General features: G+C 38.9%; 1 long non-coding RNA gene across 1 annotated transcript; it reads left to right on the top strand.

Moving 5' to 3' along the window:
• The first annotated feature begins 2,709 nt into the window (after window positions 1–2,709).
• Window positions 2,710–12,536, top strand: LOC129149471 (uncharacterized). Its single transcript, XR_008556371.1, has 3 exons — window positions 2,710–2,805; window positions 6,853–6,987; window positions 12,473–12,536. It is a non-coding gene; the product is annotated as an uncharacterized LOC129149471 (long non-coding RNA).
• Window positions 12,537–15,750: the final 3,214 nt, after the last annotated feature.

Genomic DNA, 15,750 nt, shown 5'->3' with positions numbered 1-15,750 from the left:
GGCTATTGAACAGGGAAGTGTCATGATCTGGGATGTTTTTAGGAAGATGAAACTTGCAAGGTTAAGTAGGAAGAGACTGATGGTGAACAGACCACTAACGAAGTTATTGTGAAACTTTCAACAAGAGCTGGTGAAGGTCTGCATAGGAGGGTAGCGTTACTACAGAAAATAGGGAAGAGAGGGAGAGATGATGGTTTAGGATGGAAGTTTCAAACTGTAGAGATCAAGGGGTTGTAAAGATATGTATGTACATTTGTACATTTAGTGTGAGTGCATTTGCATTGGAAATAGAGGCTAGGGTAGCTATTTGTTATATTATCTCCCTGTTATTTTCTGTTCTCTAAGGTAAGTTTCTTATATATTGTAACAATTGTATGAAACTGAGATCTAGAGAGGTTGATTGGTTTGCTCATGTTCTCACTGTTCATTAATCTCATCACCTATTGAGGACCGACTATGTGCCAGATCCTATTCTAGTAAATGCCAAAACTTGGGTCAGATCTGTCTTCAAACTTGAAGTTTTACTACATGAGGAAATGAGAGGCAGGTTAGATCCATAAGTGAAAAAAATATGGTGAAAATAAAATGAAGATACCATCTTGGGAAACACTATGCTTTGGAGAGTGAGGGGAAGAAAAATAAGGCCCAGAAGAAGACAGGTAAGGTGCAGGTAAAGAGAAGAAGAAAATAAGAATAGCATTATGTCTCAGAAGAGGAGAGAGAGCTAGAACGAGAAGGAAGAAATATTTATCCAGCCAACAGTGTCAAATGCTGCAGAACAAGCAAGGAACTGAAAATTGAGCACTGTTCTTAATTTGGTTGTGAGTTGGTTAGATGAATCCCCCCAAAATGGGGAGAAAGTAGCCAGATTTCATGGAATTAAGGAATAAATGGGTAACACAATGGAGGCAATGAGCAGAGATAGTTTGGTAAACAAGAGGAAAGGGAGACAGTGATCGACAAAATGGAAAATGTAGGAGACAAAGGGGCTGAGGATTCTAGGAAGGTAGTGAATTATCTGAACATTGGATCAGGATTGGGAAGCAAATCAAGCTAAACTGAGATAGATTATGTGATTGTGGGCTGTTACAAAGATCAAAGGGCTGTGGGATGAAAGAATGGGAAAGTTGGGGAGATGGCAGATTATGGTCCTATAGAATGAATTGAATTTCAGATTAAGATTTTAGAAATGGGGCAGTATCCTATATAATAAAACCCTAATATGCAAATTGACCAAATGACAGAATGACCAGTTGCTATGATGCGCACTGACCACCAGGGGGGCGGATGCTCAATGCAGAAGCTGCCCCCTGGTGGTCAGTGTGCTCCCACAGGGTGAGTACCTCTCAGCCAGAAGTTGTGCTCATGGCTGGCGAGTGCAGTGGCGGTGGTGGGAGCCTCTCCCGCCTCCGTGGAAGCACTAAGGAGCAGCGAGCAGAGCAGTAAGGAGCAGCAGAGCAGTAAGGAGCAGCGAGCAGGCAGGTGGTAAGGAGCGAGGGATCCCAGACTGCGAGAGGGATGTCTGACTGCCAGCTTAGGCCCGATACCTTTGGGGATTGGGCCTAAGCTGGCAGTTGGACATCCCCCGAGGGGTCCCGGACTGCAAGAGGGTGCAGACCAGGCTGAGGGCCCCCACCCCCAGTGCACAAATTTCGTGCACTGGGCCTCTAGTATATAATTTAAAAAGCTAAGATTTGACTATATTGAAAAGAGGCTGAGTTGGAATGAAGACATAGTTTTCTGGGATTGAAGAGGAAAGAGGCCCATGTCAGGATCATCAGTAGGTATGGATCTTCCCAAAGATTATGGAGTGTTTCAAGTGTAGAGGAAGAGCCAAAGATAATGGTGGAGGACTGGGTGTGGAGGAAGATACAGAGCCTGGTTCTAAAGCAACTGGGGAGGATCCTTCAGGTCTGTGAACAGCCATAAGGAGGGATGGCGATGGAAATCAGATGGGGAAATCAGATGTTCTTCATCTAAAATGAGGAGAGGTTATTAAATAAAGGTTTGGGAATATAAGACAATGTGAGAGGTGTGTGAAGAAAGCATAAAGAATGCTTATTCACATTAGAAGGGAGATTTAGAAGTCACATTAAAGAAGTTGATGAAGTGAAATAAGATGGTCAATTGTGAGAGTCCATTTGGGTAGGGATGAAAATGTTGAGATGGAAGGAGAGGAGGGATAACAGAAACAGACATTTGAGAGGAGGCTGGAGGGGATGGGGAGTTCTCAAAAAATCTAATTAGACTGCTGGCTGGATTACCTTAAACTGATTATAAAGCTAACTACCATAAATAAATATAGCTCAATTGTGTTATACCACATAAATGTTTTGGAATATAGAATGGAGCTGTTGCACAACAATGCCCAAATGCTTACTTTGGATTGGCTAATCAAACGATGACCCTGAAGAGGTCAGGGGAATTCTCTTTCTCTCTTTTTTAATGGAACAGATGTCACCATACATTAACTTTGTTTTAAAAGTTGTAGTAGCTATAGAAATAGTTATATGCCCTGGAGGGATAATTCTCACACTTTTTTTCAGGGGTGTGTGTAATTTTACTTTCTTTGAAATGTTATAGAATTTTTAAAAACAAGTTCCCATTTGCTTGGGTAACTGCCATACCATCTTTAAACAGTGCAGAAGTTCCCCCAAATAAGCCACATTTTAAAATAAATCCTTTCCTTCTGAATTACAGAAGCCTCCTGCAAGTGGACAGGGTGGTGTTCACAGAGTCAATACAACACAAGATCTGGCATCAGATGTCCTGCATATAAGACCAGCCTTACCGTGCATTAAAGGAGTAAGTTGGCAAAGCTACTTAACCTTCAGTTTCAGTTTCTTCATTTATAAAATGGGAATGAAAACAACATCTTCCCCAGAGATTACACATGAGCATGAAATGAAGTAAGGTATTTGAATTCATCAACTCTGAGGGCTGGGTTCTGGGAGCTCCCCATTGAGGAATTCATATGTGCATCAGAGGTTGAGAATGTGTGTCTAGGCTATGTGTACATTTCATCTGAGTCTCTGGAATGTCTTATAGTTTCTATAACCAAGGACAAAACCATGGTGCTTATTTATTTTTAAATATATTTTTATTGATTTCAGAGAGGAAGGGAGAGAGAGAGAGAGAGATAGAAACATCAAGGATGAGAGGAAATCATTGGTCGGCTGCCTCCTGCATGCCCCCGACTGGGAATGGAGCCTGCAACCCAGGCATGTGCCCTTTACTGGAATCAAACCCAGGATCCTTTAGTCTGCAGGCTAACACTCTATCCATTGAGCCAAACCAGCTAGGGCAACCATGGTGCTTATTTAAAGGGAGAATAGGGGAAGTCTTGTGGGCCACTGAGGGAATAAACTCACTCTAGGGACTTTAAGTGAGCACTCTGTTGGCTATGGCCTTTGAAATTGCTCCTGACTCCCTTCTTGAACTGAAACAATCCACTTGCTTATCCTTCTTGAGAGACAATGCCAGTTCCTCACCATTATGGAGAGATTAACCCTGATTTAAGCCTCTAATTTTCCTGGCAAGAGCAGGGTTCAGGTTCTATTTATAGCAGGTCTTTGGACTAGAGTCTGGCTTTGTCTCTGAACTGATTTTTTTACCCTGGTGATTGTAAAGTCAGTTCTGAATCAGGTTAAGAAGAGAATATCAGAGTGGCCTTCTAACTCTTCCTTTAGGCCTTTCCTGCTTCAAATGAACATGTCTCAGGGAGCTGTATTTTTCTAGATGTAGAAGTTGGGGAATTAGGAAATTAGTTGATTAAGTTTCTAAATAATATTATCCTTTTTATAAGGTTATGGGACTGGATTAGTCCAAAGAATACCTAGACATTTTTTAGCCATCAAAAGGTTACTCAGATCATACTTATCTCTTCTCCCGTTCCCTCTTCTACTCTCTCTTCCCCTCTCCTCTCCTCTGTTCTCTTCTCATCTCTTCTCTTCTTTTATTCCTCCTCTCTCCCCTTCCCTTTCCTCATTTATTTATTATCTATCATCTATCAATGTATTGATCTGTAAGTCTGTCTGTTCTATCTATCTATCTATCTATCTATCTATCTATCTATCTATCTATCTATCATCTATCTATCTATCTATCTATCTATCTATCTATCTATCTATCATCTAACAACCTGTCACATGTCTTTGTTCACCTGTTGTTTTGTTTTCATGGGAATGAGAGCAAAGGGTGGTGAGGGAGTAGATGTTATCTGAAATATCATTGGAGTTTGTTGACAATGTTGCATGATAGCAGATCGATTACATATACATATTTGTACCATTTATTAAAATAATGATCAAAAAAGAAGAAGACTTTTCTGGAGTCAAATGAGACACAATTCAGGGTAATGGGGAAAAACAGAGCAAAGGAAACTTGTTGGTTAAAGGCTAGAATGCCAGGTGGCAAGAAAACAATTATAATCTCCTTTATCTCCCCAGAAGAATTGAGTCTAGTGGCTCCAACTCCTCACCTGGCCTCATTTTCCTGTTGCCACAAAAATATCTGCCCTATGCCCTGGCTGGTTTGGCTCAGTGGATAGAGCATTGGCCTTCGGACTGAAGGGTCCCAGGTTTGATTCCAGTCAAGGGCACATGCCTGGGTTGCAGGCTCATTCCCCAGTGGGGGGCGTATAGGAGGCAGCCAGTCAATGATTTTCTCATCTTTGATGTTTCTATCTCTCTCTCCCTCTTCCTTCCTCTCTGAAATAAATAAAATATTAAAAAAAAATCTGCCCTAAGACGATGGCCTTTTGGTCTACACCTGTTACCTTTGGGAGCAGCCAACAGTCCCACAGGTACTCAGGCTGTGACAATACTGCAATGAAGGGGGAGATCAGGGTGCTCCCAGTGAGACAGCTCCTCCCCCAGCCAGCACTGCTCACTGATGAGCTGTTCTCTAAGAAACGCTCACACATCCCAGCTAAATACTATGGATGACACTGGTTATTCACATTCCTCCAGCTTTCTAGGACTACACTCAACACCCGCCACATCCCAGTTACCTCAGTCAACACTAGAAGCCCAAACCTCACAGACCATCATCATATGTTACTTATCTCAACACTGCCTTCTACCTCCCCTAACCTGACTCAATTTACTTTGCTTTCCTGTAATTTCATATTCTTCCACTGCACTCTGGAATTCCTGGTTTGCCATCAGCAAACTCTCCTGTGTCTCACACTCTTCTCTGAATATTTGCTTCCCCTTCTTCCTCTAACTGAAACCTGGCTGTCCCTCTCAAGTGGAAGATGTCTTTTCTTTCACTCCCCATTTGCCTCAGGACCTGTAGACAGAGTAGGTTTTGGTTTCCATATCTCTAAAATTTGGTGGATAGTCCTTGACCAGCCTCTCAGAGGTTCTCCAGAGAATCAAACGATGCACTCTATAGGGTTTCTTCCACTGTAAGGAATTACTCAGCTACCTTTTGCATGTGCCACAGTCCTGGGCTCTTCCAAGAAGTGATGTCTTTGATACCCATGCCAGGAGCACCGTAAACTCACCTCCCTCACTGTCACTTCTCCTCCATTGTCAGATCTATCCTACCTGATGTCTCAGCTGCTGTCATTCTTTCTGCTCCCCTGCAGGCTATGAAGCTGCCTGGTGCTTTAAATGGATGGACCATAAAGCCTTTGTGAAGTTGCCTGTATATCCTTTATGTCTGTACATATATCAGATTGTAAACCCCCAGAGGAGCAGAGCCAAGTTGTTAACTCATATTCACGGCTCTAAATTCAGTGCAGTGAGCAGATCGGTTTATCTTCTTCATCACGATGAAGAGGAGTTGGAAAATTTTTCTCCCATTATATTGAATGCAACTACTGAATTTTACAGACTCCCTCTTAGGATTTTCTGGATGGTCTCCTTTTCATTTGCATACCTTATTATCCCAGAGTGAAATGCAGGATAGAGAGGTAAATGGTCTGAAAACAAACTACTATAATCCATTCACTTTGGCTACAAAAATAAAACAACCCAAACCTAGTTTTTCTTGCAGTGTTTAAATCCAGATGGTAGTAAAATTTGACATTTCAATTCTGTTTGTGAAATTCATTTTGTTTTTAAATTGGGAAGAACCATGTAGCTAAAAATTGTCTGAAGTACTAGGAAGGCCTGGTGAGACCTCTTTAAGAGTTTTATTAATAAGAATTTGGAATTCTAAAATGAATTTGGAGGCAGTGTAGATAGAGCTGCAAATAACTGCAATGGGTATGAACCAGGGCGCCAATACCCAGAAGTGATGTGCTACCTCATACCTAACCTGAAAAAGACAGAGGATTGGCTTGAACAGTGAAAGGAAACAGACATCTGGACAAAAATAGAGACTTTTTTAGTAGCCAAATTTAGTTAATTTTTTATAGTTCTCATTTTTTTTGTTTATAGTTCTCATTCCATAAGGTAGGTTATCATTCTCAACAATCTGTTCTGAAATTATGTAAGGTCTTTTTTTTATAAATAAACATCAATATTGTAAAGATTCAGTTTAATTAATTAAACTCAAGATTTAGGGGTCCAGAATGTTCAAAACCAGGTAAGAAGGCCCCCTTACAGAATACTTTATTGGCAAGTTTTATTTCTGACTGGGTCTGTTCTATATTTATTCCTGGAAGAAATCACAGAAACAAATCAGCATTTATATGTTATAAACAGTGTATCAGTTAACTATCTTTGGTTGAAAGTGAAGAAAGCTCAATTCAAATAGATTTACTATAAAAAGGGGATTTACTGCCTTTAAAACTGAGAAGTTCAGTGGGGAGACTGGCTTAACTGTTGCTTGACACAGGTACTTCAGAAACATCTCCAGGGCCACCAGGTCTCACCTCACTTTTCTCTCTTTCACATACAGGTTTCATTCTTCGACAGACTCTCCCCTCATGGCTGACAGAAGGCTGCAGCCTCCCAAGACTTCACACTGCCAGGACTTCAAGTCTGGTGGGGAGAAGGAGACCACTCATCCTCAGCATATGAACAAAAGCCCCAGGTCTGGTTATCATTGGCTGAATTGGGTCATGTGCCCATCCTGAAATCAATCACTTTATGTAAAAGGATGGGATCTGCTGATTAACTTAGTCTAGTCAAGGCTCACACTAGATTTAAGGATGGGAATCAGCCATTCAAACCACATGGCTTGAAATGGGTGGGAGTGTTTCCTTTAAGGATATTCATGATGAATACAGGGGCTATAACAATATATATCAGCTATAAGTGATATTTAATTAAAATACTTGACGCTTTAATAGAATATTTACTAATATTGACTGTTTACAGTGTGCTAGGACATTGAGGTGAATATGAAAGGTGCACTCCTTCAGATTTCTTATGGGAAACCACTTGATTCTTAAAGCTGATGCTGCTATGAGAGCTTTATGTTTCCTAGCTCTCATGTATTTAATTAAGAGGGTCTGAGTACCTGACTGCTTTGATATATTGTAGAAAGATATATTCATGAGCTATTTTCTCACCTTTCTCCAGGGAAGCACACATTCTCTGGAGATGGAGAGAAGAAATTTCTTCAAATACTTCCTTCCTTTTACTAACCATATTCTATGTATAGACGAAGAAGTGAAAGTTATTTCTGGCACTGGGCTGAAGGAAATTCCTCTGTGGTGCATTGCTAGTGTATACATAAACTGTATATTTGCGTGTGTGGTGACAGTTACAGTTTCCTCCACTGGCTCTGGTTTGGTTCTCCTTCCCTCTGATGATTTTGAATCTGTTTCCTTCCACATCTCTGCCCTCCTCCATAAATACATAATACTTATCTATGTGCACGTATATGTGCATGTGTTTATACACAATAGATATTAAAAATATTTATCAAATGATATGGCATATTCATCTGCCAATCAGAGTGGATGCCAGCCATGAGCAACCAGAACAATTTTAGTGGGACATAAAGGCTGTGAAGAAGCAGAAACCATGTCTTATGTGAGGAAGCAGAGATTCAAATTCTCACAGAATAGGGTGAGGGAGCCAATCAAGAGTAAGAGAAGAACAGAACTAGGTCGAGAATTAGAGTGATCGTGAGAGAGAAGGGAAGAGAGTACTTAGTATCCAAATTGTCTCTGTGTTTGATGGCTCCCATTCCTTTGAGGGCTATCTCTATTGTACCATGGTTCTTCTGAGATACCTGTTTCTTTTATTGCTCCATCGATTCTTCTAAACCACTCTCTTCCCTTTAAAAGCTACCTTGAGGGACTCTGTTAGTATAAACTAAAGCTAACTAAGTAAAATTAATGGGCACATAGCATTTTGTAACTTGCTATAACAACAAACATCTTCCATGTCCGCAAATAGAACTACATCATCACTCTTGAGGCACAAGTCTATTTACTGATCCACAAATCCACATACTTTAAAGGCTTTTGGTACACACTGGAGCAAAAACATTTGTCTTTAACAGTTTCATTTACTTGTCAAAAAATTAGCCACTAACCTGAGGACATAATCTATCTACAAAAAATCCATCTAAATGACTGATTACATATTGGAAACTGGCTGCCTTCCATAACTGTAAGCCAACACCCTAGTTGTGACTAAGATAGAGTGACTTGCTTCATTCAGTCCAAATCAAACTTAGTACTGAGTTCTTGGGCTTAGCTTTGCCAACCACACTTTGGTTCTTTTTAACACTATGAAGTAAGAAGTGGTCAGAGATTAGAAGAGGAACGTTTATTTAGTTATTTTATTTAAAAAAAACGTTTTTTATTGATTTCAGAGAGGAGGGGAAAGAGAGAGAGATAGAAACAATGATGAGAGAGAATCATTAATTGGCTGCCTCCTGCACATTCCCCACTGGGGACCAAGTCTGCAACCCAGGCCTGTGCCTTTTACCAGGAATCAAATCATTGACCTCCTGGTTCCTAGGTCAATGCTCAACCACTGAGCCACACTGGCTGGTCTTATTTAGTTATTTTAGCATGGTTGTGTTAGTGGTAATGCTGCTCAAGAAAGTTTTCAAACACACAAAAACCTTTAATTCAATTCTCTAATGCTAAAGCTTTAAGCTTCCCACAACAAAAATTTTCTTGAGAGAGGTCACTGAAAGAGTTGCAAGTAGCTCTAGGTCTCTCTTTCTTAAAGATGTTGTCAGGATTGACCCAAAATAATGCTATAATGCTCCTAAATTCTGTGTCCTTGGTCAAGGTGTCTCTCACCTTCGGCTTCACTGCAGTGAATATAAAGTGGAAGTTATCAAATAAGCAAAGAAAATTGCATAAGCTTTGATAGCATGTCATATGAAATGCATTCTTAAGATTGTATTGCCTGGATTGCTTACATATACACTAAATATCTTTATAGTTTACACTGCACAGAGAGGTTAACTTATAGGTAATTGATGGTGATTGTAGGTTCCATAAAGGAGTGCTCAATAGATGCTTGGTTAGAAATACAGCTGTTTCTATATAAGAGAAAATTCTACTAATGACCTATAATAAAAATGTTGAGCATTAGTTTCCTAGTCAAGAGTGAAAATATTTATAATATTGTTTCTATGAGAAAATTCATGTCTATGTTGCTATAAAAATAACTTTTTCAGGAACTTAGCTCACCTAAATGAAAGAATTGCTTGTCTCACAAATCTTTTCTTTTTTTGTGTGTGTATGTAAACTTAAAGGAAATTTGGTCAAAAACATTAATACAGTTTAAAATTGCTTTTGAATAGGATTCCTATTGATTAAGTTTGGACAGAAGAGTTGGAGCCAGAATTTGGAAGCTGGGACATGGCATTTAGGAGTTTGAGATAGGATGTGCGAAGCCAAATGAAGCTTTTGAGAATTGAACTACCCAGAAAAAGTCAGGATTTAAAAAATTATAATCTGTACATTTTAGATTGAAAGAAGATTGGGAAAGCAGTTCAAAAACTGGTTTAGGCTTGAGATGATGAAGGCCTAGGCTAATGTTGCTGGCTCTGGAAGCAAACATAAAGGGGAAAAGAGATAAAAGAGATATCAGAAAGGATATAAGATACTGATAACAGAGGGGCTGGAGAAGAAATGGTAGGAGAATTGTGACTTCGTGTTTGAATGACTAAGAGCAATGGCTTTTCCACTACTGTCTCTTCAGTGTCTAAATCAGTGCTTGACACAGAGTAGGTGTTCAGTAAATATTTGCTGAAAGAATGACAGGTATATAAATCACCCAAAAGGAGATGAAGTTACCCATATGACTTTCTCAAATTAATTCCTCACTTGGTATTTGTGAATCACCCACCTGAGACTCAGTGCAGGTGTTTACCAACTATATACTATGGGTTTTCTCTCCCACCAGCAGACCTGGTTTGGCAAATATGTTTCGTAGCATGTCTGTCATGTTATCCCTTTACCTTGTCTCCAAGGAGTGCATTCTCCAAAGGGTAATGCTCCTATGATTCTTCCTTCATCACTGGAGCAACAAATGATTTGCTGGTGGACCTGGCTATCCATGAAGTTAGGAGGAGAAGCATGCTACGTTAGTATTTACTTGCTTTCCGCGGTGTGTGAAAAGTGGAAGGAAAGGGTTGACTTGCAAGGAGGAAGCTTAAGGGGCCAGAGTTTATACCCATGAAATCCCTCATTAGGAAAGATTATGGACTCTGGGGATGGTTTAAAGTCCCAGTCTTAAGTTAAGGAATCCAAAATAGTATGGTGGAAAGAGTCTAAACAGGAATCAAAGAAAATTCACATGGATCCCTGGCTGACTGGAAATGGTTAGAGCATCGTCCTAAGACACCAAGGTTGTGGGTTCAATCCCCAGTCAGGGCATATACAAGAATAAAACAATGGATGTGTAAATAAAATATGTGGAACAACAAATCTCTCTCTCTCTCTCTCTCTCTCTCTCTCTCTCTCTCTCTCTCTCTCTCTCTCTTAAAAACCCCACAAAAACAAATCAAGAAATAAAGAAAACTCACGTGATAGTGGGCAACTAACAACTTTCATGGGTCTCATTTTCTTCATCTGTTAAAAAAGAGAGACTTGGGTTAGGTAATCTCTAAGATCCTTTCCAGCCCTACAGCCCTAAAGTCTGTAATTCCTTTTTAGACCCAAGGCATTGATGAAAATATCATCTCTTGTTCATTATGGCTTCCATTCAGCTTCCTTCTGATTACCTACCCTGTGTTTCACTGTCCTCCCAGTACATACTTTTAAGATCTTACCAGCATTTTGACTGTGTTCCATAGCTTGTTATCATGGCAGCACTCCTCCTCACTTTGTTAACACTTAATAATTTATTCAAGTCAGATAACTCAGCTGTTGTGTTTGAAACAACTAGTTTGGTGAGGTTGTAAAAGGTACCCATAAATTTATTAGGAGCAGCCTCAGACACAAATCAGCCTGTCTGCCCTATAGTTAGTGTCCATAACACACATATTTATACTCCCACTGTATTTCCCACTGAGCCACAGCATTCCAGGACTCAGTGGCTGTGTTAGCTCTTGCAATTCTAGTCCATCACCTGGAACCATCTTTCTTACCTAATGTCACATGGACACACAGTCCTATCATAAGCATTAAAGATTAAGCAGCTGTTTTGTTAGAAAAAGTCTGAGCTCTCATATTCCTGATTCAGTAGATTTATTGACAGGTTATTATTGCCTGTTCTGTTTTATTTTTATTTTTTTAAATATATTTTTTATTGATTTCAGAAAGGAAGGGAGAGAGATAGAGAGATAGAAACATCAATGATGAGAGAGAATCATTGATTGGCTGCCTCCTGCACGTCCCCTACTGGGGGGGAATCGAGCCTGCAACCTGTGCATGTGCCGTTGGCTGGAATCGAACCTGGGACCCTTTAGTCCGCAGGCCGACGCTCTATCCACTGAGCCAAACCAGCTAGGGCTGCCTGTTGTGTTTTAAAAAGGCTACTACATCATATTTGTTCTCTGAGAAAATTCTTAAGTAAATACATATAGGCTTGTTGACCTCAGATTTCTATTTATTTATTAAATTTGGATGGTGAAGTTTAACAAGGAGGTCATAGCTTTAAGTTGACAATGTAAGTACTGGCTATAAATTATAGGTAAAGATTGAACAGAGATTCAGAGCCTGCGTAAAATTTTTAACCTTTGCTTATAAATGCAATGCTGTTAACTTCCTTAAAAAGACACTTTAAAAAAATGAAAACAGCACGTAAATATTTAGAGGTATCAACTACCCAAAAGGAAATATTACTCCTTCTTTGTTGGTGTTTTAGATGCTTAGATCATTGTCTGGAATTAGTAACTATCTAATCTGGGCATTTATGGAGTTCCAATGGGGACTCTTGTTAATAAACCCTTCATTTAAAACAGAGACTAACCAAGACTTCCAAATTCACAGCTTGTTTCTTAGGGGACTCATTTACCTCTTGGTGTATTTCACATAAGGAAGTGAAAACTTGGAGAATGCAGATTTTCACACACATGACATGAACTTTAAAATAGATAGATGAAAAAGAGGCTCATTAAGATGAATTCTTTAAAAAAATATTTTTATTGATTTCAGAGAAGAATCAAACCCGGGACCCTTCAGTCCACAGGCCGATGCTCTATCCACTGAGCCAAAACAGGTAGGGCAAGACTGAATTCTTTAAAGAATCCTACTTGGGTAACGCTATAGTCAAATAGAGCCCACCCAGCCCAAGTCTCTGTGATTGGGGTATATCTCACTATAATCCTATTCAAATTCATATGCAAGTTCATATTCAAGTTCATAGTCCTATTCAAGGGCTCCCCTTTCATGATCCACTGCTCTTCTGAGTGTCATATACTTATGACTATCATAGAATGTCCTCTAGGGACAGTTCATATGGAATTCAGTAAGTTTTGGGGCATGAGTGGGTTAGATGCTTCAAGGATGATGTGCAGGCCTTTAAAAATGTTTTTTTTTTATGGATTTCAGAGAGAGAAAAGGAGAGGGAGAGAGGGATAGAAATATCAATGATGAGAAAGAATCATCTATCTGCTGCCTCCTTCATGCCCTCCACTGGGGATTGAGCCCGTAACCCGGGCTTGTGCCCTGGCCAGGAATTGAACTGTGGCCTTCTGGTTTATGGATTAATGCTCAACCACTGAGCCACACTGGCCAGGCTGAAGATGCTTTTTATCTTACCTTCATATTTGACTAATAGTTTGGCTGAGTGTGAAATTCTAGATTGGAGATAATTTTCTTCTGATTTTGAAGCCATTGCATCTTCATCTTCTTGCTTCCAGTATTGTTGCAAGATATCTAAAGCTGTTCTTATTCCATATTTTTTATATGTGACTTAAAATCTCTTCAGAATTCATTTTCTCAGTGTTGTGACATTTCATAATGATGTGCCTGGTGTGGATCTATTATCATTAATTAGGCCAGGTATTTGTTGAGTCTTTTAATCTGGAAATTCATGTTCTTCAGTGTGAGGTGTTCTGGAATTATGAAATAATTTTCCTGAAGCAGCATACTTGAAGGCAGAGCTTCTTAACCAGATGAGTGTGTAACATTATTTGGGAGCATTTTTAAGATATGTATTCCCAGGTCTCTGCTCTAGAGTTTCAGAATGATATATCTGGGACATGGCTCTCAGTATATGTATTTTGAAAAAGCTCTTGGGGTAATTCTGAGAAGCACTTTTGGACAACAGCCATTATTTTTAGCAACTTTTAGAGTGTAGTCTAAGGAGTATGATATCATGGAGCAAAACTGTGTGGAAAAAATAGTATTTGAAATTAAACCTGGTTCCAATGACTCCTCCCCAACGATCACTTATAGTTACTGTGTGATCTTGGGCAAGTATTAAATGGGATTGATGATGATGATAAACTAGCTTGGTTTTTGTGAGGTAAAATATAAAAATGCCTACTAAAGTGCCTGGGAACATTACAAGTCCTAGATTTCTCTCTCCCCAATTCCTGAGTATGATATGAAGAAAATAGATCAAGATTAGAACTGTTTCTTGGAACATGCAAACCATAGCCTGCATTGTATTAGAAGGGCAGTGGGTACCAGGGAAGCAATTCATACTTCACATTCTCACAGCACTTGAAAGCTTGATTTATACTATATTGACTCATATGTTTAGATCTTATGTCACTCTCTAATTGCTCTTTAATAATTCTGATGGGCATTTTGTTTACCCAATCAGATAACAAACTACACAAAGGTAGGGATGCTGTCTCTAAACTCTGAGTCATTCATAGTACCAGGTACAGGGTTCTGGGTGTCAAACATTCCTTTTTCAGTGATAACAGCCTACAATGAGACATTTATCCATTCTTCTGATTGATTGAGGAGACAGAATATGAATAAAACAGAGCTTAGGAGTTTAGGAAAATGTGATTACCAACTCAAATATCCAGCATGATATTTCTTAGCAGTTGTCTGGATAGCATGATTATACTGATTTATTGGTGCTTTGCTTTAAATATCCATTAGGAAGACAAAAGCAGTATTATTTATCTGTATTTACTGTTGACTCTGGTTGGCTATTCATCCCTTTACTGTTCCTGGGTGACATTATTGGCATACATAAAATTACAATATGTAAACATGCATGGTTATCATTTTATTCAAAAGATCCTTCAGGACAAGAACCCTGCCTTAATAACTTTCATATTTCCAATGTCTAGAATCATGCTTGGCATATAATAAGCACTCAGCATAAATTTTATTGATGAATCTTCATATTTATACATAATTCTGAATAATGATATAGGCCAGTAATTATTTGGAATGCTGAGAATTTATTGGTTTTCAAAATAGAACATTAGTTTTTCTCAGACTTTGTGGAGTACAAACTTCTAGGTATTTTACTGTAGATATCTATAATCATCTTATATTACCAAAGTTATGACTTGGGGTTTATGTTATTTGACTTTACAGCATTCTGCTTTTTCAATTCAATATACAAATATTCACCAAACCTCTTCTAGTTTCAAGATTCTTTGAAATTCTACTGCAATGGTAAATTTATTTAGAAATGGAACAGTTAAGGCTGACATTTGATAATTCAAGCAATCTTGCATTGATCAGTATTCTTTAATCAAAGTATTTTTACTGTGGAATATTTCAGAGTTGCATCATATATTTAACAATTATTTAGTTGCAAGTGATTTTTTTATTGTGGTAAAATTCATATAATATGAAAGTCACCATTTTAACCATTTAAAAGTGTATAATTCAGTGCCATTTGTGACATTCACAATGTATTGGAACTATTGCCACCACCAGCTTCAGATATTTTCATCACCCCTAAAGGAAATAGGACATATTGAATAGTCACTTCCACTCTCCCCACCCCAATGCCCTTAGCAACCACGACTATGTTTTCTGTGTCTATAAATTAGCATCTTCTGAATAGTTCATAGTTCTGGCTTCTTTTACTTAGCATAATTTTTTCTAGGTTCATCAGTATTGTTCCTTTATAAGGCTGAATCATATTCCATTGTGTGTATATGCTATATTTTGTTTATCCACTCATCTGTCAATGGGCATTTGCATTTTTTCCCATCCTGTTATGAATAGTGCTGCTATGAATATTCGTGTATAAGTATCTGTTTTAGTCCTTCTGTTTTTAAAAAATATGTTATTGATTTGAGAGAGAGAGAAAGGGAAAGGGAGAGAGAGAAACATTAATATGAGGGGGAAACATTGATCAGTTATCTCCTGTATGCACCCAATCAAGATTGAACCTGCAACCTGGGTATGTGCCCTGAGCAGGAATTGAATCGGCTACCTTTCAGTGCACAGCATGATGTTCAACCAACTGAGCCTCACTGGCCAGGGCTGAGTCCTTGTTTTTTATT

The sequence above is a fragment of the Eptesicus fuscus genome, chromosome 6, assembly GCF_027574615.1.
Source record: "Eptesicus fuscus isolate TK198812 chromosome 6, DD_ASM_mEF_20220401, whole genome shotgun sequence".
Classification (NCBI taxonomy): Eukaryota; Metazoa; Chordata; class Mammalia; order Chiroptera; family Vespertilionidae; genus Eptesicus; species Eptesicus fuscus.
Note: the sequence above shows the minus strand (reverse complement) of the source record. Positions and strands in the feature narration are given on the sequence as shown.